The sequence below is a fragment of the Schistocerca cancellata genome, chromosome 2 (genome assembly GCF_023864275.1).
Source record: "Schistocerca cancellata isolate TAMUIC-IGC-003103 chromosome 2, iqSchCanc2.1, whole genome shotgun sequence".
In the NCBI taxonomy this organism is placed as follows: Eukaryota; Metazoa; Arthropoda; class Insecta; order Orthoptera; family Acrididae; genus Schistocerca; species Schistocerca cancellata.
In genome coordinates, this window is record NC_064627.1 from 544,235,084 (window position 1) to 544,261,011 (window position 25,928).

Consider the following 25,928-nt stretch of genomic DNA (forward strand, 5'->3'; position numbering starts at 1 on the left):
AGTTTCTGGCAAATAGAATTGGCCCCAGAATGTAGAAAATTTACAGCATTTATCGCATTCGGAAGGTGTTACCAATTTAAACGACTGCCATTTGGTTTAAACATATCATCAGCAGCGTTTATTAGGGGATTATTTTTGAAATTTTACAAAAACTACTTGTTATGTTGATGATGTGATTATAGCAGAACCCTCTTGGGAACATCACAATGACACATTATATCAGTTTTTACAGATCATGAAAGAGCATGGGGTCACAGTAAATATAATAAAATCCAAATTTGGAAGGCGAGAGGTCAAATTTCTAGGATACATAATTTCAGAGAAAGGGGTACTGCCCGACCCAGAAAAACTAACGGCAATCAAAGAATTCTGTACTCCATATAATAAGAAAACTCAGAGTATTTCTAGGTCTCACCGGGTTCTATAAAAAATTTATTCAGATCGACTCTCTCACAACACCACGCCTATGTGCATTGACTGGAAAAAAACACGCCATGGGTATGGGATCAACATTTGCCAGTCTTGTACTCACAAAAAGCGAGAAAAACTATCCAGTCACGGAGCTGGAAGCATTGGCCATTGTATGGGGCTTGCAACGTTTTCGATACTTCCTGTTCGGAAGAAAAACAGAAGTATACACTGACCACAAACCATTAGAATTTCTGTTATCCGCCAAACTAGCACATGGGATGTTAGCCAGATGGATGTTAATACTACAAGAAGTTGACTTCACCATTACACACATACCAGGACCAGAGAATGTATTAGCAGAAGCTTTATCACGATGTCCACAGTGTGCATGCAATAACATAGGTTTGGAAGCAGCAAAGACCAGTTTACAATGTAGTATATGAAACAAGTACCTTTCGAAAACTACATTATGACAGCATTGAAAAACATAGGCAATGAACAGGACAAGGATCCCGAAATACTAGGAATCAAACACAAGTGGAGAAGTAAGGATTTTCCAGACATTCGACAGCACTATCTCGTAAAAACAATGTTTTATTTTTTAGACGAAATGTAGCAACGAATGAATGGTTAATTTATATCCCAGATGAAATAATTAATAAGTAGATATGGTATTCACATTTAAGTAATGGCCACTTTGGACCAAAGAAATGCTTTTTAAAAATAAAACAAACAAGCCATTTTCCTAATATGGAAGGACGATTAGAACAGTATTAGTCAAATGCAAAAAATTTATGAGGGCTAAACACGTCACTTTCCAAACCAAACCACCTATGTTTCCAATAATCCCAAAAAATTAAAACAAATAGCTGCAACAGATTTGATGGGGCCCCTCCCATGCACAAAAAATGGATATATTTTCATATTTGTCGTTTTGGAACTTACTTCTAAATATGTTACCTTGACACCATTAAAATGGGCAACAGGTCTTACTATAAGTAAAGCATTTAGACAAGATTTTCTCAGACAAGTAGTTCGAGTGGAACGAATGATTTCGGATAATGGCCCACAATACAAATCAGTGCAATGGCAGAACATGTTAAAACAACACAAAATAAAACCCATCTACATATCTAAGTACAAACCTAGCGTAAATCCAGCAGAACGATCTATGAAGGACATAGGCACTTTATGCCGATTATATGCAGGCAAAAGACACAACACTTGGGATATATACCTTAAAGATTTTCAAGAAGTGATAAATGAAATGCCACATAGCAGTACACTACTACCACCAGTTACTGTACTTAAAAATATTGAACCCCCAAACATAACCAGGGAAAATGTTAGATTTCCTACTGTACCACATAGACAGCACAAACAAGTCATAGCAACAGCTCTCTCCAACATCAGAAAGGCAGCCATTAAAAGAAAAGAAAGAGGAGATAGAACAGCAATTAAAAGAACATTCTCAGTAGGTGAGAAAGTATTTGTAAAAACACACCATCTCTCCATCAAACAGAAACACAAAATACATAAGTTTTACGCTGCATACAGTGGACCTGTCGTAATTAGCCGAATTGCTCATGATAATGCTGTGGAACTAATGAACCCAAAAACCGGCAAAACCTTAGGACTTCACCATGTGAGCCATATCAAAAAGTTTGAAGATGAATTGTATTACTGGTAAATAATCAGCACAATATTTCAAGATTATGTTGCAGATAAGATCGTCAGGAGAAAGAAGAATCAAGAAGAGGAAGGTGGGAAAAAGAAAGTAGTTTCAATAAAAACAAAAACAAAAATAACACCAATAGTACCATAGATTAAGGTGAAGGGATAAAGCGTAGATAGTCTAACAGCATGAAATACTAAAATGCTATACACCACGACACTACACAAAAATAAGAAACGAATTTGAGGATTCTTGTAGAACTTAAGACTCAAAATATCTTAGAATTGTAACATGGAAAGGGCGCCGAAATTTTTGAAGCTTTTTAAAAAGGCGTAAAACAATGTAGGTACTAGACATATGTTAGATGAATATAAGTAAAACTTTTTGTAAGAACCATTGTAAAAAACTCCAGCAAAAAACCAGATGCAACGACCCACAAGTTGCAACCAGAGAAGTATCAAGAAAGGAAAGGACGTAATTAGCAAGACACGATTCCTACAAGGCAGAAGCGTCGAGAGAAGGGAAAGGACAGTGAGACCAACAAAGGGCACTTGTAAATCTATTGCTGAAGGGACAGACAAGCAAACACCAGTCTTTCACCGCTCGTAAACCCCGGGACGCCCCGACTCAGAAGAGCGAGCAAAAAACGGCCCGACGAGAAGACCGCTTCGGCAAGCCACCACTGGCAAAAAAAAAAAAAAAAATGTGTAAAAGTCACACTACTGCTATTAAACAGCACGCTGATGCACGAACCTGAAGAAAACTTCCATAAAGTAAAAATGACATGTCCAAACAATTTATCAAACTGTTACTAAGAGGAGAACTTCAAAGCGACTTGTTATCAATAAATATTCCCATATCCTGCCCAGAGAAGAACCAAGAATCAAGTAAGAAGCAGAGAAAAAGCAGGAAGAACAGAAGTTGAAGATTTGCAAGATTGAGGCCAAGAAAGAAGATGGGTGAAGAATAGACGACATACCTTCCCAAATCCCTATCCTATTGTAATCTAGTCGTCTGCGAAGTATCACAACGAAAAACGACCGCTTTCAACGACACATAGCGATGACTTTCACGCATACAAATCCAGTAAACAACAAGATTCTTCACTCACAGTGCCATTCCATTAAGGGACCTCCACAACAGCAACACACCAATGCAAAGCCAACAAGGAACGACAAACGAAGCTGTACATCAAATACTTGCCCACATCCATCTCGCTCAAGTCCATCACCTTCGTGGAAAAACATTCACCAACCTCATGTTCAAACATTCATAGGATTGTATGAATGTGTGAAATCAAATTAAGTGATGTAATGATTGTGCAAAAGAAATGTGTGAAAAACTAAATAAGTTAAGCACACCAGACAGCTAATAAACTACAAAATAACAGTCACTGACTACTATGAACTTAAGTAAAAAATAAACTATCGATAAAAATAAGTTAGTTCTGAAATAGACAGTATATAAAGAACAAAAGTAAGGCATAATAAACACTAAAACTATATGCCACTTATTTTCTCCTGATAAAAATAAAAGAATAACTATATTTTACTTATTTTCTCCTTATAAAAACAAAGAATAAAAAATTGTCTTGTTGGATGTTTTCCCTTTTTTTAACATTTGTACCATTTGTCAGGATAATATCTCAATACTTGTGTACGTATATTTCTTTGTCAAAGCAATTCTTGGAAATAATTCTTATTTGTTAGTGTAACAATGTTGAAATGTGTCTAGAAACAAAAACAATTTTCTTGTACATGATATTTAGAAAAGTGTTAGGAATAAATTTTATTTAATTACTACATTTATAAAAAAAAATATTTCTAAGAAAATCGATGTGAAAGATTCCTCACTTTCGATAACGTACTTCTTAAAGAACAAACTTCACACTTAACTAAAGAAAGAAAATAATTAAAAATAAATAATAATAATAATAGCATAAAAATATTCTTCTCTTGTCAATATAAACATATTTTTGAGAATAATGTGGAAGAATATAAAATATAAATTAGTAATACAAGCTAGTATAGAACCAGAATAACGTGGCTGAACAGTAGGCAACAAAATTTAGATAAAGGAATAATTTTTGACCGACACAGACAACGATTCAATCATTGCCTAACTTCAGTGCAAAAATTAAGTTCGAAGGGTGGTGATATGTAAGGTGTCAGGCAAATCCATCACCTTCCATGAAAACCCTGGCCGGCCTGAGTGGCCGAGCGGTTCTAGGCGCTACAGTCTGGAACCGCGCGACTGCTACAGTCGCAGGTTCGGATCCTGCCTCAGGCATGGATGTGTGTGATGTCCTTAGGTTGGTTAGGTTTAAGTAGTTCTGAGTTCTAGGGGACTGATGACCACAGCAGTTAAGTCCCTTAGTACTCAGAGCCATTTGAAAACCCTGACATGATAAGCAAATCCAGCAGTATGTCACATAGCTCCGAATAAATCGTGACATTAAATTAACCAAAGTAATACGAGTAACGAGTGAGCAAATGGAATACCACAGACTAACACAAGAATGCCTAAATGCATGTCATACCTTCCCACCATGAGACAGACGCAGTTCCGAGGGGAGAAACGAGAACAGAAGCCAAAAGCAGAACCGTGTTAAGCTAGAAGGCCCTACAATAAGGGACGGACACCCACGATGCCAGCCAACCGCCAGGACCATCCCCCAGCCCATGTTAAAAGATAGAGCCCTCCAGAAGAACAGTATAGATCTTACGATAACACTAAAAGGGCAACACCAGTTGCAAGTTTTAGCGTGAGACTTTTTCGCGTCTCTGTTACGTTGCAAACGTTAAAAACATTGCCCCACCACGAAAAGTATAACGTTTCTCATTGGATAGACAGAATTTTTGTAGGCGGAGCTTAAGGTTAACACTGACACCCTGATTGGTCAGATGAAAACACAGCCGGATAGTTTTTTTTAAACCAACTTTGGTAAATTGAAGTAAGGAGAAGTTAGGAGAGAGTTGCTTCTGAGACGGCGAGCTGTATGGAGCTGCGCTGCCCGCTGCCCCCTGACATTGCCTAACCAACGACAAGGTAATGAATGTACATGATGCCGCATAACAGTGCATAAAGCTTCACTCAGAACTGCAGAAGTCTCATCTGTTACACCCCCTTTTCGCGTAATACTAGTGTCGATCGTCAATTAAAGCTCATGGTACTCACATTTGCTACGTAAGTTAAAATCTGAAATGCGATGATTTTTCTGTTGTATAATTATTGGGAAGCCACATCAGCCACTGTAATTTACGACAAGTTAGATAAGTAATCAAAGATAATTGAGGGTCACTGTAGACCAGGTTGATAGTTTTCTCTTTGGTGAAACTTAATTTAAACCTAGATTATAGATGTGATATGGCATAGGTCATCCTTCGATCCACTGTGGAACTTGGAAACCCACTCAGGGAATATTCGTTCACATTTTTGTTGAACGCAGTTGGTTTTTATCATCCTGTATTAAAATATTTCCTTTTATCAATAGTGCAATTTATAAACAATGTTTTGTGAGTAGAATAAAATTTCCAGTGGTAAACTTAACTGCTTTTTCGACATTATTTTACCAGCTAACTAAAAATAGGAAAGCCTTGAACCCCATCCACTAAATTTAGTTAGTATTAAGATTCTAGCTAACTAAAAATATGAAAGCCTTGAACCCCTTCTACTAAATTTAGTTAGTATTAAGATTCTTTTTCAGGGAGTGCAGTGGAGCTGACGCTTAAATCATTAAGTATTTGGTTATATCATCGCTAGTCTCACTGAACTCTTCTGAATTCTACATGTCATGTGTGGTCTGGCGTCTCTTTCCCAGCAACAGGTCCCAGGTTCAAATTAGTCAATTCCCTAAAAAACACGCTCAGAGCGTCGTTGCGCGAAAGTGGTAGGGAGACACGACTTAGAACAAACAGACAGCACGCAGAATGTTAGACCATGTCATTTTTGACTGTAAATTCATGTGGGAAACTTTCTCAAATATGTATAGGACACACACACTTAATCACTTTATGGAGATCGTATGCAGCAAATGTTTGTTACCACGTCCTATGAGATTTTCTATGAGTATTACCTGTAGTATTTGCTACAAAAACAAGAGAAATGGAAAGAAAGTAACATAATTTCTGTGCATATGAAGTATCCAGTAGTAGTAGCAGCGTGAAAATGTAAGTACAAAGCATTATATGCAAACATATTATAAATTTTACAGTGTATATGAAATAATACTTTTGTTCTCCTAATTGGTTAATGATTAAACAATTCTTGCAAGGAATAGCCAGAAATTATGTATCTGCATTTCTAATTTTTTAAATTGTTTATGTAGAGGATTAATAACGAAAACACAAGTCTCAGTCAAACCATTAACCGGGAATGAAATGTGTAACAGGGACTTTGTATTGAGACAACAGTTTGAGCTAGCAGATGCAAAAATATTTGTTAAACAACACTAACTGATTTTGTGAAATTATTTATTTTGCAGTTTGTAAATTTTGGCAGAAAGAGGAACATTTTGTGCCAAATTGGGACTTAAGATCCGGATCTCTTGACAGATGTGCTTCCACTTTGCTACCCAGCTGACTCAGGATTTTCCAAAATGTATTTTACTAAAGCACTGTGGCAAAGAGCTCATTGTATAAAACCTAGCTTGAGTTGGCAATTCCTGAAGGTACCTTGAGAACTTCTGCAGGGTGCAGATGTATTTAGAGAGACACATGAAAATGTTGAAGTTATAGCATAGACTGTGAGTCAGCCAGGTAATGTGGTGGAAGTGCACTGGTTGTGAAAACCAGAGTTGTACATCCATACTCCACAGACTAATGTTAAGTGCATGGCAGTGTGTACATCCCATTGTACCACTTAGTGTTAATTTTTCCATTCCTTTCCTGTGGAGCAAGGGTAGAATATCTATTTAAATGCCTGTGTGTGTGACTCATTGATATTGTAGTCATATGACATTAAGATTTTTTCATTTTGGGACATGCACAACTTGCATTTCAGAACATTTAAGAAAAAAATCTTAATACTGCTTTATATCTTTTTTAAGAACTGACTGAATATTTATATGTTTATTCCAGACTATATTTCATTATAGATAACTGCAACATCTGTGATAAGTTTGAGGTTACTATTAATATTGTCTGCAAGATCATTAATATAAAACATAAATAGCAAGTGACCCAACACACTTCCCTGAGGTACACCAGAAGTTACTTCTCTACTGTCAATGACTCTTTATCCAGGATAACTTGTTCTGTCCTCCCTATCAAAAAATCCTCAACTCGGCCACAATTTTCACTTCATACCCCATAAAATTTATCTATTAAGCATAGGTATGGAACTGATACTAAAGCTATTTCGACATTGAGAAATACTGCATCTGTCTGACTACATTGATATGTTCTGTTCCCAGTTGAACCCAAAATTGTAACCTCTTTCTAGTGTTCCAAAGCAACAAAGACTCTGCATGGAAACATTTTAGGCCTTCTAATGACAAACAGGCCTGAACTTATTGATAGTGTTGATGTAGAGACAGGTATTAATATGATATCATAGCAAATGTAGTTACTAAAGTTAACACGTGTGTCAAAAAGGCTAGGAGCAGATAACCGTTGTCAACATCCCACTTGCACTATGAAAGGATGTCATTTAGTTCTGGCACTATGGGCATAGAATTATGAGGAAAGTTCATACGGATTTTAAATCATGCTCTGGAGAAGTATCTGCTAAGTAAATGGGTTAAGGACGGAAAAGACCCACTGTAGTTTAATAACAAGATTTGGATAATGCTGAGGAAACAAACCTGTTGCATTGCGGTTCTAAAATAATTTAAATGGTATCCAGAAAAACCTCTTAAGTGGTTCACGTGTTCACAAATTTCCACCATGATACCTTCATGAAAGATCTTGCCAGGCACAAGGGAAAATTCTGGCCCTATGTAAAATTGCAAAGTGGGTCAAAGGCTTATATTTGGTCACTTATAGACCAATCTGGTGTGTCAATAGAAGGCAGCAAAAGGACTACTGAAGTTTTAAATTTTGTGTTTGAAAAATCATTCATGCAGGAGGATTGTACAAACATACGATGATTTGACCATTGCGGATTCAGTATCTGGGATAGAGTTTGACATGATCTGTGACTGCAGACTGTTCAGAAAGGTACGAGCATGTGGTATAGGTTCCTAGATATGTAAGTGACTGGAAGACTTCTTAAGTAACAGAATCCAGTATGTTGTCCTCAGTGGCGAATATTCATCAGATATAATGGCATTGTCTGGAATACCCCAAGGAAGAGTGATTGGGTGGCTATTCCATATATACATAAATGATATGACAGATATGGTAGACAGCAGTCTGCAGCTGTTTGCTGATGATGCTGTGGTATACAGGAAGGTGTCATTGTTGCTTGACTGTTGGAGGTTACAAAATGATTTTTGACATAATTTGTAGTTGGTGTGATGAGTGGCAGCAAGCTCTAAATGTAGAACGTAAGATATTGCAGATGAGCAGGAAAAACTGTTGTATAACGTAACAGTACAGCATTAATAAGTGTGCAGGTTGGGGCAGTCACGTCAATTAAATATCTAAGTATAACATCACAAAGCAATATGAAATGGAATGAGCCTTTAAAGATTGTAGTAGGGAAGGTGAATGGTAGACTTTAATTTATTGGGAGTGTAACCTCCCCGCAAAACTATTAAAAGGTCAATGTTAATGAAAATGCGCCAAATGTTGTCTTCCCACAAAATTATGGAATGAAGATTGCTCATTAAACCCACAATAAAATTAATTAAATAATAAAGCAGGAACTGAATGTAACATCTGAACAGCAATAATTAAACCTGATAAATTTTATCGGCACAGCAGCGCTGACCTACGGCCCTGTGAAATAATCAAAACTGATAAATTCTTACCTCAGTAAAACTGTATGTCTATCTGCTCTTATTTTTGGCACAGCTTCGTGCAATGCTGGCGTATATTTAATTCTGATTCTTGGAGGAAATGCATAGGAAATATTCTTTGAATTGAAATGAATCTTTTTCTTCAAAAGGGTGGAAAAATTCTTTAAATTGAAATGATTACTTTTCTTTAAAAGATTTACTTTATAAAAAATTATTATTGGGGCAATTCTTGAACAAATTAATTACAATTAACATATGTTATTAGCTGAGCGCAATGCTACTTCATTACCTTCTATAACAAAATACCTTGTCCCGAATCGTGACCAGAGATGGAGGGAGAGCACGGCGCCGACGCATGCCGACGCCCGCTCAGTACAACCGTCCATTCGCTACAACTACTGCCGACAGAGTGCGCCTCGCAACTGCTCTTGCCGACTCGCAAAACGCTACTACTGTCGTCTCGCGCGGTACTACTCTCGAACTGCAGTCTCACGCGGTCAAGCGCAGACTAGCAACGATAAATAACTCTCTGGTCAGAGATTCTGTCATGCCTCGCCATCACTGGTAATGAATACATATGAAACGTGCATGTTTCAGGAGAGTTGTAGGAATATGTGATTTGTCTGTCAAGGAAACTGCATAGAAAACACTACTTAGACCCATTTGTGAGTGTATGGGATCCCCACCAGGATGGAAGGAAGATATTGAGGCAATTCAGATCTGAGCTGCTAGATTTGTTACTGGCAGGTTTGATGATAATGTGAATGTGACAGCTATGCTTTGTGAACTTAGATGGGAAATGCTGGAGCAATGTCTGTGCTCTTTTCATGGAGCACTATTGAGAAAATTTAGAGAACTGGCGTTTGAAGCTCAGGTGTACATTTTATGTAAGAACCACAAATACAAATTAAGGCTTCTACAGAGGCATACAGTAGTTTTTCTCTCGCTCAGTTTGTGAGTGGAACAGGAAAGGAAATGGCTAGCAATGGTACAGGGTAACCCCTACCAAGCACAATACAGTGTCGTGCAGAGTATGTTTATAGATGTAGAACATTTCATGAGGATTTTCTCGGTATGGGTGAGGGTAATGTTCTCCTTATACCTTTATTCTTATGTTGTACTTGGCTATTAACTTTTGCTAACAAAACTGTGTACAAACAAATTTGGTATTTTGTTCAAGCATATTGTATATGAAAAGCAAGTAAGAGGATTTCAGTACAAACCTGGTGGATCAAGGTGATTTGGGAGATCTGATATGTTAATTCAGCCATTATTACAAATGTGAGAGTATTAATTATAGAATCCTATACAGAAACTGTGACAAGTAAAGACTGATGGGACTGCAGTTAAAGTTTTCCCATACAGCTGGATTGTTGATTACTAAAGCTTCTGCCAGAGAGCATATTACTTGCCTTCATCAAACCTCTTTCAGTGTGTTGCCTAGCATAGAATTTAAGTTTTGAAACAGTGTAAATTTTCATATGTATACCCAAAAAATAATTATGTTCAGCCCAGGTTAATATATTTCACACAAGTTCACAGTTTATTGTGTTAAAATTACCATATTTTACATCTGCTCAGCATGAAAGGGAAATAGAATAAATTTGAAACATTGTGCTGGGTTGCCGTAAGCCATAAAATGGATGGCATATATGCAGCTATGCAGCTGATGTCAAAAGAATTTGCCTTTCCTCGTAATTTCATTCAACTATTGGAGCATCTGTGATGTCTGTTCCTTAAGGCATGCATGTCTGAAGGAATGTACATTGCAGAATGAAATAAGTAATTTTTTTTCTCTGTGTAAGTGTCATGGCTACGTAAGTTTATCTTCTACAACTGAGCACACAGTGTAAATTTTCTCACACTTTACACCTTTTAACATAATTTAATGTCAAACTCGTGAAACTGATTTTTACCATTTTGAGGTAACACTGATGTGTATCCAGTACGTGAAGGGCAGTTTTCAGATTTTTGTTTATGAAAATTGGACACCACTGCCACCAGCAAGTAAAATGAATCTCTGACCCTGATGAACCCATAATGTACAATGAATTTCAATCTGTTCTGTTGTTTGAAAATTTTTAGTGTTTCATGGGTTGACTTCGCAATTCCTCTCTGAACAAATGCGCTAACAAAACATTCAGCTAAAGTACAGGAACATCCCAAGAAAAGTGATTCTTCTTGAACATTCATAATTGTAGTTTACTACGGTAGTTCTGACATTTCCTTTGTTTGTGGTTAACATTTATTGGTCTTTTGGATAAAACACTATATCGATTGTTGCATCTGAAGACTTGTCAGCTTTAACATTTATTTCTCATTTGTGTAGACTTTATGCTAATTAAAAGAAATGTGATATATAATGAATATTGAAGGTACATTTAATATTTTGCCTTGATCATTGTATGTATGTAAAAACATAGTATAAGGTTTATGGAACAAAATTCCTCTTTAGTCTGTGGTGTTTGGTGGCAGTGTTAGAACAGAACAATAAAATTTTGTGAACATTGCAATAACTGTGATTTTTATACACAACTGGCCATTAAAATTGCTACACCACGAAGATGACGTGCTACACACGCAAAATTTAACCGACAGGAAGAAGATGCTGTGATATGCAAATGACTAGCTTTTCAGAGCATTCACACAAGGTTGGCGCCGGTGGTGACACCTACAACGTGCTGACATGAGGAAAGTTTCCAACCGATTTTTCATACACAAACAGCAATTAATGGGCGTTGCCTGGTGAAACGTGGTTGTAATGCCTCGTATAAGGAGGAGAAATGTGTACCATCACATTTCCGACTTTGATAAAGGTCGGATTGTAACCTATTGCAGTTGCGGTTTGTCATGTCGCGACATCGCTGCTTGCATTGGTCGAGATCCAATGACTGTTAACAGAATATGGAATCGGTGGGTTCAGGAGGATAATACAGAACGCTGTGCTGGATCCCAACGGCCTCGTATCACTAGCAGTCGAGATGACATGCATCTTACTCGCATGGCTGTAACAGATCGTGCAACCACGTCTCGATCCCTGAGTCAACAGATGGGGATGTTTGCAAGACAACAGCCATCTGCACGAACAGTTCGATGATGTCTGCAGCAACATGGACTATCAGCTCAGAGACCACGGCTGTGGTTACCCTTGACGCTGCATCACAGACAGGAGTGCCTGTGATGGTATATTCAACAACGAACCTGGGTGCACGAATGGCGCCGGCCAGAGTGGCCGAGCGGTTGTAGGCGCTACAGTCTGGAACCGTGCGACCGCTACGGTCGCAGGTTCGAATCCTGCCTCGGGTATGGATGTGTGTGATGTCATTAGGTTAGTTAGGTTTCATTAGTTCTAAGTTCTAGGGGACTGATGACCTTAGAAGTTAAGTCCCATAGTGCTCAGAGCCATTTGAACCATTTTGCACGAATGGCAAAACGTCAGTTTTTTGGATGAATCCAGGTTCTGTTTACAGCATCATGATGGTCGCATCAGTGTTTGGCAACATCGCGGTGAACACCCATTGGAAGCATGTATTCGTCATTGCCATACTGGTGTATCACCCTGCGTGATGGCATGGGGTGCCATTGGTTACACGTCTCGGTCACCTCTTGTTCGCATTGACGGCACTTTGAACAGTGGACGTTACATTTCAGAAGTGTTACGTCCCATGGCTCTGCCCTTCATTCGATCCCTGCAAAACCCTACATTTCAGCAAGATAATGTACGACCGCATGTTGCAGGTCCTGTACGGGGCTTTCTGGATACAGAAAATGTTCGACTGCTGCCCTGGCCAGCACATTCTCCAGATATCTCGCTAATTGAAAAACGTCTGGTCAATGGTGGTCGAGCAACTGGCTTGTCACAATATGCCAGTCACTACTCTTGATGAACTATGGTATCGTGTTGAAGCTGCATAGGCAGCTGTACCTGTACACGCCATCCAAGCTCTGTTTGACTCTATGCCCAGGCATATAAAGTCCGTTATTACGACCAGAGGTGGTTGTTCTGGGTACTGATTTCTCACGATCTATGCACCCAAATTGCGTGAAAATGTAATCTTATGTCAGTCATAGTATAATATATTTGTCCAATGAATACCCGTTTATCATCTGCGTTTCTTCTTTGTGTAGCAATTGTAATGTCCAGTGTTGTATTTGGATGCTGTTTATGTATATTGGCAACTGTAAGTGTATGCTTTATGGAATTAAAGCAGCTGAATTTTATAAAGTTTCCTCAATACTGTGATGTTTAATGACTGAATCATGTTAGCACAAGAAAATATAACCACTCTTACTAACATGTTTACTGATATGAAAAGAAATCAGATAGTTAAAAAGATTCCTAAACACTTTTGATATCCTGTGTAACTGTCCTCTGAGCAAGATAAAACTATTGTCTCTACCTTGCAGTTGAGCTTTTTGACTGGCATATTTCATATAGTTGTGCTGGTACAGGTGAGTCCATAATCTTTGTGCAGATACTATGTAAAGAGTTTCGTTAACTTTATTATCTTCCTACTTGACTTCAATTGAATGTTGTTAAAGGACCATGTGGAAACATACCTGTACCAAGCTGGAAATAATTCACAGAAAGGTGTATTTGCCTTGATGATGATGATGATGTTTGGTTTGTGAGGCGGTCAACTGCGTGGTTATCAGCGCCCGCTGTGTGTATTTGCCTTGTGGGAATAGTTGTGTAGCCAATCTTGGTACATAGGTGGTAATATCAGTTTAATTTTATTTACAGCTTGTGCGATGTGGTGTGATGATTTTGGCAAGGACCAACGAATGCTGGGGATTATTCTCTATTTTGTTTCTTGTAATTACTTTTTCTAAATTTTCGCTTTACAAGGATAATTAATTTACTTAGTGGACAAGGACCTGTAAACCATAGAGCAGAAACAGCACTAATTATTTGCTTCACAGTTGGTCATTGCCACCATAAACAGACCATGCCACTTAAACCGTAAGTAAAATTTCACTGTGTTCGCGTATTCTGTACCTCAAGGACCCTCCACTTACAAATCCTGACTAAATATTCGTGTAATCATCATCTGGGGCGACAACACAGACTAACCCCCTTATAGAAGTGGTGTCAGTATGGGGATAATTGTGGACAATCTACAGTCCTGAAGAGGCGTAGTACAACATGAACTTCGAGCAGTAGCAGTGTGAACATCTTCCGACTACGCGGGGCATCCATCCCTGGAATTCAGGTTGGTCTACTCCAATTTGGCTAGAACACGAAAGGCAGTGATGAATTTTTATATTACATTTGAGTGACTCATTGGCGTTAAATTAGACGAAATATTGCAATCCAGTCAAGAGTAACGTTGTCGATCTACAAACTGTTGTTAATGAACTGCAAGAAGAGGTTCGGCTGTTAAAGGCAGAAAGAAGCGATCGTAACGTTCCGAGAGACTTGTCAACCGCGATAGTTCATGCAGTACAAGTACAACTACAATAAATAATTTTTCATTATTGTCATTAGTACCAGTGTTTATCGGGAAACCCGAAAATGATGTGAGAGTGTTTTTTCGTAAACTTGAAGGTGCCGCCCTGTTAAGATCATGGACAGATTCCGATAAGATAGTGGTTGCCAAATTAAAAATTCAGGAAGCAGCACAAGATTTCATTAGCGCGGAGCCTACTTGCGTGAAAACAGAATATTACAATGAGTTTAGAACGATTGTTGTTCAGAGATTTAATCGTAAAAACGCGATCAGATTTTAGAGAGAGCAGCTTCACAGTTTGCGAATGCGACGAGACGAATCTATCGAGCAGTTTGCAGACAGAACTTGAAACATCAACGCTCAAACGTACGAGTTACTAGAAAATGAAAATGAAAATTGAATTCAGTTGTTCGAAGCCGACCAGAGAGCCTTGGGCACATTGGTTCATGGGTTGCACGGAGAGGAAGTAAGCAAAGCTGTTAGATTGGCGTGATGTAAAACGTTTCAGGAAGCAATAGAATCAGCTGTCGGTTTCGTTGAAGCACTAAGACGATCGAATGAGATGCAGAAACAAGAGCGTAGAGTTTTCAACACAACAGTACAATGCTACAGATGCAATAATCTGGGTCACAAGCGTAAGGATTATAAAGAGAATTGAATCTGCTTTTATTGCGGGAAGCAGTGTCATGTTTCGAGAGAGTGTCGCAACAAGAAGAGAGGTAATGCGAACAACAGACAATCTGCCAGATCTTTAAGGGGGGTAGGACGTGAAACGGGCCGACTTGCAGCAGGAAAGGCCTCTCAGGACATTTTAATTTCCAGTGTCTATACTTTTACAAATAAATTCACAAAACTTTGTCAGCATGACCAGAAAGGATTCAGGATTCACACTCATTGCAGTGGAAGTTCGAAAACATAACGAAATATTTTTTTTTACGTGTCAAAGTTCATCATCTTTTTCACTTGGTAATGGCAGCATTTGTTGCTATAGTACACTTTTCTTCGTAAGTTAGAGAGATTCTTCGATGAATTTTGCACAGCATACATACCATACTTACAGGTGTATGAAACTCTAGAATTTATTTAATTTATGAAAAAACGAATGGGCTGTTATATTTTAAACTTCATGTTTAGAAAAAACACAAATTTTATAGTTAATTACCTCAATTTTTACCACAGTTTTTTAATAGATTTTGAAAATCCTAGAGTTTCATACACCTTTAAGTATGGTTTGTATGCTGTGCAAATTTCATCGAAGAATCTCTCTTACTTATGAAGAAAAGTGTACCTATAACAACAAACGCAGTCATTAGGAAGTGAAAAAAATGATGAAATTTCACATGTAAAAAAATATTTCGTTATGTTTTCGAACTCCACTGCTATGAGTGTGAATTCTAAATCCTTCCTGGTCATGCTGACAAAGTTTTATGAATTTATTTGTAAAAGTATAGACAGTGGAAATTAAAATGTCCTGTGGTGCCTCTCCTGCTCCAAGTCGGTCCGTTTGACGTCCTACCCCACTTAAACGAGTATGGGGACGTACGGGCCACCACTCCATCTGCCCCTTGCCAAGGACAGTGATTGCTGTTAGTTCCAGCGAAAATCAGACCGAAAATGACTTCGTGATAGGTGCTGTATATCATGGGAAAAACATCAAGCTACTTATTGACACAAGAGCAAAGATCTCATTAATGTGGTGTTGCATAGATAAACGGGATAAACTAAAACCGTCACTATTAAATGTGCGAGGATTAAACGGAGGAAAGCTAAGTAACTATGCAGAAGTTGATTTATAATTAATTCTTGGCCAAGGCCAAGATAAAGGTGAAAATAAAGATAAATACACAGCAAGGGTGCAAGTAGTTTCAAATAACGAAACGCGTTCGACAGTGTACTTGGATTTGATTTCTTGTCCGTTAACGAGGCAGAGATATTTGTCGCAGAAAGAAAGATCAGACTAGGCTGTAGTAACTACAACCTAGGAAATCGTTCTTCGGGTCGTACTGAAATGAGCAGCAGCACTGACGTCGTGGGAATGGACCGCCCAAACGATGCATCAGTTCAAACTGTCAGAGTCGATGTTCAAATTGATCAGCCTCAGCAAATTCCCAAGGGAGCAGGAAAGACAACCTACGTTGAAGTTAAGTCACCCCGATTGCAAGGAAGGAACTTTGTTATTAATTGAGCGATCTGAGAAAAGTGAGTTATTGGATACAATGCATTGTTATGTTGTTAGAAGTGCAGGTGTCACTATAATGGCGAGATAGAATGTCGCAAAAGTCCCGGTTGCGATAACGAATATGAGCAATGAGGATGTTGTTTTGCCACAAGGAACGAAAGTTGCTGAAGTGTCGAGTGTAAGTAAAAATGTCGTAAGACAGATTCCAGATGAGGTAACAAATGCTGCAGTTATAAACACAGATTTTTGTAACAGTACTGCAAAACTGCAACGAGGAGACGATGTTAATAATGAACTGAAGCGCATGATTTGGGAAAATATAGAGCATTTGACAGCAGATGAACAGAGGATTTTAGCGCCTGTTTGTTGGAGTATGCAGATTTATTCCGACAACGTGCAAATTTACCTGTCACTCATTTAGTTCAGCATCGTATTCATATAGGGAATGCTGCCACAATCACATTGAAACCTTACCGAATATCATTTAGTCAAAGGGAGTTGGTAGGAGACAAGGTTAAAGAATAATTAGAAGCTGGAATTATAAAACCAAGAGAACCTTCAGACTCACTGTGGTGTTCCCCTGTTGTAATTGTAAAGAAGAAATCAATTTCAGGAGAACCACAGTTCCGTTTTTGTGTTGATTACTGATCTTTGAATGCTGTGACTACACCCGATATTTACTCCTTACCAAATTTAATGGAAACCTTGGATTACTTGGCAGATGTCGAATTTTTTCAGTATGTGATTTGACAAGTGGTTATCACCAGTTAACAGTGCATCCAGATGATAAATAAAAAACTTCATTTGTAACAGCAACAGGAGTATGCAAGTAGCTTTATGTGCCATTTGGACTCCATAATGCTCCAGCTACCTTTCAACGCCTGATGGATTCAGTTTTACGAGGGCTCACCCCAACACAAGCACTTGTTTACTTTGATGATGTAATAATTTTTGGTGAAAACGTGAAGCAGCACACTGAGATACTACAAACTGTTTTCGAGTGTATAAGTAGTGCAAACCTCTCTTTATCAATAGATAAATGTCATTTTGCACAAAGTTAAGTTAACTACCTTGGTCATGTTTTAACCAGTGAAGGTGCTCCACCTGATCCAAAATTAATTGAAGATGTAAAGAATTTTCATAAACCACAGAATTTGAAAGAACTACAATCATTCTTGTGATTACCAAACATCTAAAGATGATTCATAGCCGGTTATGCGAATATAGCACGTCCAATGACGCAGCTACTGAAGAAAGGAGCCACATTTAATTGGTCAACAGAATGCAAAAAGGCTATGGAAAACTTAAAACTGCTGTAACTGCGGCCCCAGTGTTAACCTCTCTGGATTTCAGTAAACCTTTTATTCTTTCAACCAATGTATCCAGCTTTGCCATAGATGCAATCTTGTCTCAAGAAGTTGATGGTCATGAACATCCAATCTCATTTGCTTCCAGACAATTAAGCAAAGCAGAATCTAATTATACTACTACTGAGAAGGAGCTTTGTGCTTTGGTTTCTGGTATAACACATAACAGATGTTTCTTAACAGGAAGAGAATTTACAGTTGTTACAGATCATGCCGCACTTAAATGGTTATTGAACTTAAAGGATCCAATGTCCAGATTAACAAGATGGCCATTAAGACTGAGTGAGTACCAGTTTAAGGTTATCCACCGACCTGGTAAACAACATGTGAATGCCGATACAATGAGTCGAAAAGTCAATGTTTGTGTTACAATAAGTCGAGAAGAAGAGTTAAAGGCAGCTCAAGAAGAAGATCCACAATGCAAATTATGGAAAAATGATCAACATTTTGTCGAACTAGATGGATTACTGTACAAAATCACTAGTAAAGGAAACTGCCTAGCTATTCCAGAAAGCATGAAAGAGCAGATCATGAGAGAACAACACGATTCTTTATTGTCAGGACATTGCAGTAAAAAAGCAACAAACATTAAAATAGCTAAAATGTTTTGGTGGCCAAGTTGCAAAGCTTAGATTAGATTAGATTAGTACTTGTTCCATAGATCATGAATACAACACTTCGTGATGATGTTGAATGTGTCAGGTTAATAAAAGGTGTCTATACAAAATATTACATTAGACAAAATATTACATGACACTCAATATTTTTTTGTGGGGGTTGGGAAATTACCCACTTACTATCTCCAAAAATTCATCTAATGAGTAGAAAGAGTTGCCATTAAGAAATTCTATTAATTTCCTTTTAAATGCTATATGGCTATCTGTCACACTTTTGATGCTATTAGGTAAATGACCAAAGACATTTGTGGCAGCATAATTTACCCCCTTCTGAGCCAAAGTTAGATTTAACCTTGAGTAGTGAAGATCATCCTTTCTCCTAGTGTTGGAGCCATGTACACTGCTATTACCTTTGAATTCGTTTGGATTGTTAATAACAAATTTCATAAGTGAATATACACTCCTGGAAATTGAAATAAGAACACCGTGAATTCATTGTCCCAGGAAGGGGAAACTTTATTGACACATTCCTGGGGTCAGATACATCACATGATCACACTGACAGAACCACAGGCACATAGACACAGGCAACAGAGCATGCACAATGTCGGCACTAGTACAGTGTATATCCACCTTTCGCAGCAATGCAGGCTGCTATTCTCCCATGGAGACGATCGTAGAGATGCTGGATGTAGTCCTGTGGAACGGCTTGCCATGCCATTTCCACCTGGCGCCTCAGTTGGACCAGCGTTCGTGCTGGACGTGCAGACCGCGTGAGACGACGCTTCATCCAGTCCCAAACATGCTCAATGGGGGACAGATCCGGAGATCTTGCTGGCCAGGGTAGTTGACTTACACCTTCTAGAGCACGTTGGGTGGCACGGGATACATGCGGACGTGCATTGTCCTGTTGGAACAGCAAGTTCGCTTGCCGGTCTAGGAATGGTAGAACGATGGGTTCGATGACGGTTTGGATGTACCGTGCACTATTCAGTGTCCCCTCGACGATCACCAGTGGTGTACGGCCACTGTAGGAGATCGCTCCCCACACCATGATGCCGGGTGTTGGCCCTGTGTGCCTCGGTCATATGCAGTCCTGATTATGGCGCTCACCTGCACGGCGCCAAACACGCATACGACCATCATTGGCACCAAGGCAGAAGCGACTCTCATCGCTGAAGACGACACGTCTCCATTCGTTCCTCCATTCACGCCTGTCGCGACACCACTGGAGGCGGGCTGCACGATGTTGGGGCGTGAGCGGAAGACGGCCTAACGGTGTGCGGGACCGTAGCCCAGCTTCATGGAGACGGTTGCGAATGGTCCTCGCCGATACCCCAGGAGCAACAGTGTCCCTAATTTGCTGGGAAGTGGCGGTGCGGTCCCTTACGGCACTGCGTAGGATCCTACGGTCTTGGCGTGCATCCGTGCGTCGCTGCGGTCCGGTCCCAGGTCGACGGGCACGTGCACCTTCCGCCGACCACTGGCGACAACATCGATGTACTGTGGAGACCTCACGCCCCACGAGTTGAGCAATTCGGCGGTACGTCCACCCGGCCTCCCGCAATCCCACTATACGCCCTCGCTCAACGTCCGTCAACTGCACATACGGTTCACGTCCACGCTGTCGCGGCATGCTACCAGTGTTAAAGACTGCGATGGAGCTCCGTATGCCACGGCAAACTGGCTGACACTGACGGCGGCGGTGCACAAATGCTGCGCAGCTAGCGCCATTCGACGGCCAACACCGCGGTTCCTGGTGTGTCCGCTGTGCCGTGCGTGTGATCATTGCTTGTACAGCCCTCTCGCAGTGTCCGGAGCAAGTATGGTGGGTCTGACACACCGGTGTCAATGTGTTCTTTTTTCCATTTCCAGGAGTGTATATATTGTGAGGCTACAGTGAAGATTTCTAGCTCTTTAAATAAGTGTCTGCAGGATGATCTTGGATGAACTCCTGCAATTATTCCGATTACACGCTTTAGTGCAATGAACACTCTTTTACTCAATGATGAGTTACCCCAGAATATGATGCCATTCGAAAGCAGAGAATGAAAATAGGCATGGTAAGCTAATTTACTCAGATGTATATCGCCAAAATTTGCAATGACCCTTAATTGCATAAGTAGCTGAACTCAAACGTTTTAGCAGATCCTCAGTGTGTTTTTTCCAGTTCAACCCCTCATCAACGCATACACCTAGAAATTTTGAATATTCTACCTTAGCTACCGATTTCTGATCGAAGTCTATATTTATTAATGGGGTCATTCTATTTACTGTGTGGAACTGTATATACTGTGTTTTGTCAAACTTTAATGAGAGCTCATTTGCAGAGAACCACTTAAAGATTTTCTGAAAAATATCATTTACAATTTCACCAGTTAATTCTTGTCTGTCGGGTGTGATAGCTATACTTTGTACCAGCTTTGCATCTTCATGAATATAGAATGGCAAGTCATTAATATATATTAAGAACAGCAGAGAACCCAAGACCAAACCTTGCGGCAACCCACGTTTTCGAGTTTGTTTCACAGTCTCATTCCTGTAACAGACGGAACACTGTAGGAAAAAGTAGTGCGCCATTGCAAGAACTGCCAGAAACAAGTGAACCATTTGAACGAATAGGACTAGATGTCATAGTACCGTTGCCTAAGACTAAAGATTGAAACAAATACATATTGACAATATTATATCATTTCTCTAGATACCTTCTCATGATACCAATACCTGATCAGAGAGCTGAGACTATAGTTAAAGCTTTTGTAAAAGAATGGATTCTTAAGTTCAGATCACCATTAAGTATAATTAGTGATCAAGGAACGAATTTTATGAGTGAATTACTTAAACAGACTCTTAAGCTCATACAAATAACTCAGTTAAGGACTACACCCGCACACCCTGAAGGAAGTGGAAGAGTCGGGCGAGTCAACAGAACAATTGTTAAAATGGTTAGCCATTATGTGAGCAGCAAACACGACAATTGGGATATCTGTTTACCGCACTTGGTAAGTTGTTATAATGCCAAAATGCACAGCTCAACTGGCCTAAGTCCATATGAGATCGTCTATGGAAGAAGAATGCATTCACCCTTGGACTTTGCACGATCGACTGTCGGAATCAGCAATGAACACGTAAGGGATCTAGCACGCAAGCTAAAGGAAGCATGGAGGGGAGAGAAACAGTGGAATCATCAATCCTTTCTTCAGAAAGCAAGACAACTCGACCGCCAAGCAGCAATGCGACAGTATTGAGTTGGAGATCTGAGCAATGTGGTGTTAGGGAACAGTCAAGTCAAAAAGTTTAAGAAGTTCTGGAAAGGACCATATCCAATCTTGGAGGTATTGTCGCCAGTCGCTCTTAAGCTCCAACTGCCGTTTCGTTCGATTGTTGTTCATGTCAATTGTGTAGAGCCATTTCTGAGTAGATTTCCTGTAGTATCGCAAGAAGACCAGGACCGACCGAGCGGCAGGCCTGCTGTTCTCAAACCCAGGTCGCAGTCCTGACTTCGATGCCGAGGCATCGTCACATTCCAAGCGATCCTGTTCCAGCCACCCCTACAATCTGCATAAACCTGTGTAGTGTGTGAGAGAGCAATGCGTGTGTTTATTTCAGCCATGTCCTTATTTGAGTATGTTGTGAAAATTTAGTATTGAAGCTATTACACGAGTGCACAAGTGAAACTAAACCTTTATTCCACAGGTTACCCCAAGAAACTCATTTATTTTATGTTCATTGTTAACTGTAGTATTGAGAACTAATTAACCATGTTCATTTTTATTCTAATGCTTGCTGTGATAGCATATTCTACTAATGCTGTAGTAATAGTACCATAGAGTACAGGTGTTTTATTTGAATCTCGATCAGTCGTGGTAATTTCAACAAGTAATACAAAACTTGCCCTCAAGTACAATCTGAGTGAAATCCAGCAACTGTTCAATTCTGTAAAGAAGCAAATTCACTTAATTCGGTCTTTTAAGGGCAATGATACAATTTTGGAAATGGATACATCTTGGTATAATAACTGGATCACAGCCAAAATGCAGGTAGAGTCTACATTTGCTAATTATGAACAAGAGATTTACTGTTTTTTAAAGCTTTAGCCACATAAAACTTTAATTACGGATAAACAAGCCTGGTTTGATTTTGGAGGGAGTATCCTTCATACTGTATTTGGTACTTTAACTAGTCGAGGTCTACTGGAAGACAAAGGCGAAATATTAGCTCTTGAACAACAGTCCAGTACAGATTCAAGTAACCTCTCTAATGAAATTATCATATTAAAGAATATGCAAAGAACCATTACTAACTACACAGGTTTCATTGAACAGACTGTAAAGCAATTTATCTCACATTTCCACGTACTTCGTAATGAAACGAGCACAAATATCCAAGTACTATTCCAAGGATTAAATGCTATGACTTAGATTTAAACATTCTTTTGTTAAGGATTACTCATAGTTTATAAAATGCTAGAATTGATGCCCTTAATTTAAGAACAGCCTTAGAAAGTAGTTCAAATGACTGTCTGAGCAGCGTACTACTACATCCAGAACAATTTTTACAGATCCTACTATCAATTGAACGAAAGCTAGATGCTGCTTAGACCATGATTTACCCTGTTAACTCTTTCAATTTACATGCTTACTGTAAGTTAACCACCACACACTCCTTAATGATTGAAATGCATTAACTGTTATTGTTTCTATTCCCATTGCTAGATCGAAGCATAATTTTGAAATGTATAAGATTTATACATACCCTGTGAAATGGAGACAGGCAGGTATAATTGTAAAGTATGTACTGAATGATTATCTACTGATAAGCAAGGATTGAAGGTATATTGTGTCCCTAAACGAAAATGATTTTCATATGTGTAAAGGTAGTCATAAGTTAATTTGAATCTGCAGTGTTCTTAGACAGTTGAGTGTACAGCTGTGATAAAGAATTGTTTATGAATCATCCATTTCTTAAACGATGTTCTGAAGGTATAATTTTCTCATTTAACTCCACCCTTGATGTCACATTTACATGTAAAAACTATGACACACCTTAGCAACAGGCAGATTCCATATACCCAGATTTCCAGAAAGTGTTTCACATGGTGCCCCACTGCAGACTGTTACTAAAGGTCTGAGCATACAGAATGCGTTCCTAGATATGTGAATGGCTTGATGATTTTTCAAATATTACAACCCGGTACAGTGTCCTGCTTGGCGAGTGTTCATCAGAGACAAAAGCATATCCAGGAGTGCCTCAGTGAAGTGTTATAGGACTGCTCTTATTTTCTCTACTCGTAAATGATCTGATGGATGTAGTGAGCACCAATTTTTTACTGTTTACTGCTGATGCAGTAGTACATGGGAAAGTATGGTCGGTGAGTGAATGTAGAAGAATTCATGATAGCTTAGACAGAGTTTCTATTTGGTTTGATGAATGACAGCTTGCTCTAGATGTATAACGATAGAAGTAAATGCAAATCAGTAGAAAAACAATTATGTGTTGTTTGAATAAAGTATTAGTGGTGTGCCACTTGACACAGTCACATAAGTTAAATGTCTAGGCATAACACTGCAAAGTTTTCTATTAAATTGAGTATTTATGTAGCTGCTTAAAGACAGGAACTGGAGATATGCCTACAATGCTTGTGACATTAATAAAAATGAAACATATTCGTTGATAAAGTCATTACCTAGTTTGAAAACTGTTTTTCTCTTAAATTAATGCAGATTAAATAGAAGTCTGTAACCAGACCATGGATTGCTCAAGGATTAAAACTGTGTTGTAGGGCAAAAAAGGACTCTGTATGTTTTATGCAGGATCAGCTCCAATGTTGGTGACAAACCATCACACGGAATGCTACAGAATATCAAAGAAAATAACACAGACATTTAAGCAAACACACTAAGAGAAGTAGATAGCAAGATCCTAATCATACTAGACCCTTAACTGTATAAACGTCTGTATATGTGAATCACTTTATTTCTGTTGTTCTTAAATTGTAATACCAAGTGTCTTGTTACATTAGTTTTTGATGGTGGTTGTGACCTGAAAGAATAGTAAAAGAAGACTTCTGAGTTCGCTATGGTTTCACCCTTTAAGTCAGTGGTCATGAAACTACTGCCTGCAGGTCACATGCAGTGTCAATCAAGTATCATGTAGCGCACAGTCCTCAGTCATTTATTATAATAACACATATTTAGCAATTAAATGCTTCAACCGAAAACATCAACTAACTTGAAAAGGTTCTTAAGAGTATAGTTTTTCTGCTTCGTAACCAAAAAAACAAAAATACTTACAGTAACAGTAATATTTTGACAGGTGTTAATTTAAATTGACATTGGTGAATTCGCCAATGAGATAAGTAAAGCTGAACACTTATTTCAATGTCGGCTGGGTAAGTAGTGTAGTCACTGCGAAATTAGAGGATGTAATAAGGGGAATGTTTCTTCGTATATCTTCCACCACTGACAACTGATGAGCATGCCCAACTCGAACTGATCAGTTACATTGGTATACATTTCAAACGGAAGTAACATGGATTCATGTATGTGCATTGTTGAGAGGGTCATCCTCAAATGTGTTACAAATTTGTAACAAGGAATATGAAATTAAATTAACACTTTTGTAATACAAAACAATAAGTAGAAGAAACATGTTATTAAAAGCATTTGTGATTGTGTCTCATATTGTAAAATGCATTTAAATATAACTACAATTACTGTGACTCTTTAAGCTTCCCCAGCAGATATGATGTAAATAGTCTTTACGAGTTTGCCACCAGATGATGTTGTGCAAATTCGACAATATAAACCTCAGAACAACAGTTTGACGTCTTCAGGAGGCTCAACGTTGCTGGTGGCTAGGTATGACTGACTGTATGCGCACATCGACGCCGCTGTGTATAGAACACGCATGCGAAGAATGTGCAAGTGCAGGAATCACACATGCACAGTGATTTACAGATAGATGACACCATACTAAAGAGCCCTCTAACTAACAGTGCAGCCAAATGTTAGGCACTACTAGACCAATGTTATGACTAGTCAGTTATCGAAAAATCTTGATTGTCTCGTAATGATTTAATAGCAAATAATGCAGGGTTCCAGGCTGTGCTCAGTTGAAATCCCTGTTGGTGAGATTATCCTTCCTTAAAGATGCAATCCAAGAAAGATAATGCTGTGGATAAAACTTTCCTCTTTACATAAATCGTGCATTGTCCTGTATTCAGACAGTGTTCTGGAACTGTCGACTTCTCTGATTGACATAGACGTCTATGATGCTGATGTGCATCACATCTATCTTGTATTGTGTGACATGTGTGGCCTTTATAT

The 25,928-nt window shown here is 38.8% G+C and overlaps 1 protein-coding gene across 1 annotated transcript in view; it reads left to right on the forward strand.

Annotated features, from left to right (window-relative positions):
* LOC126162116 (tubulin beta-1 chain-like) overlaps positions 1-25,928 on the forward strand; it is an 88,480-nt gene that overhangs the window by 39,999 nt on the left and 22,553 nt on the right. The gene's annotated exons all lie outside the window — the stretch shown is intronic.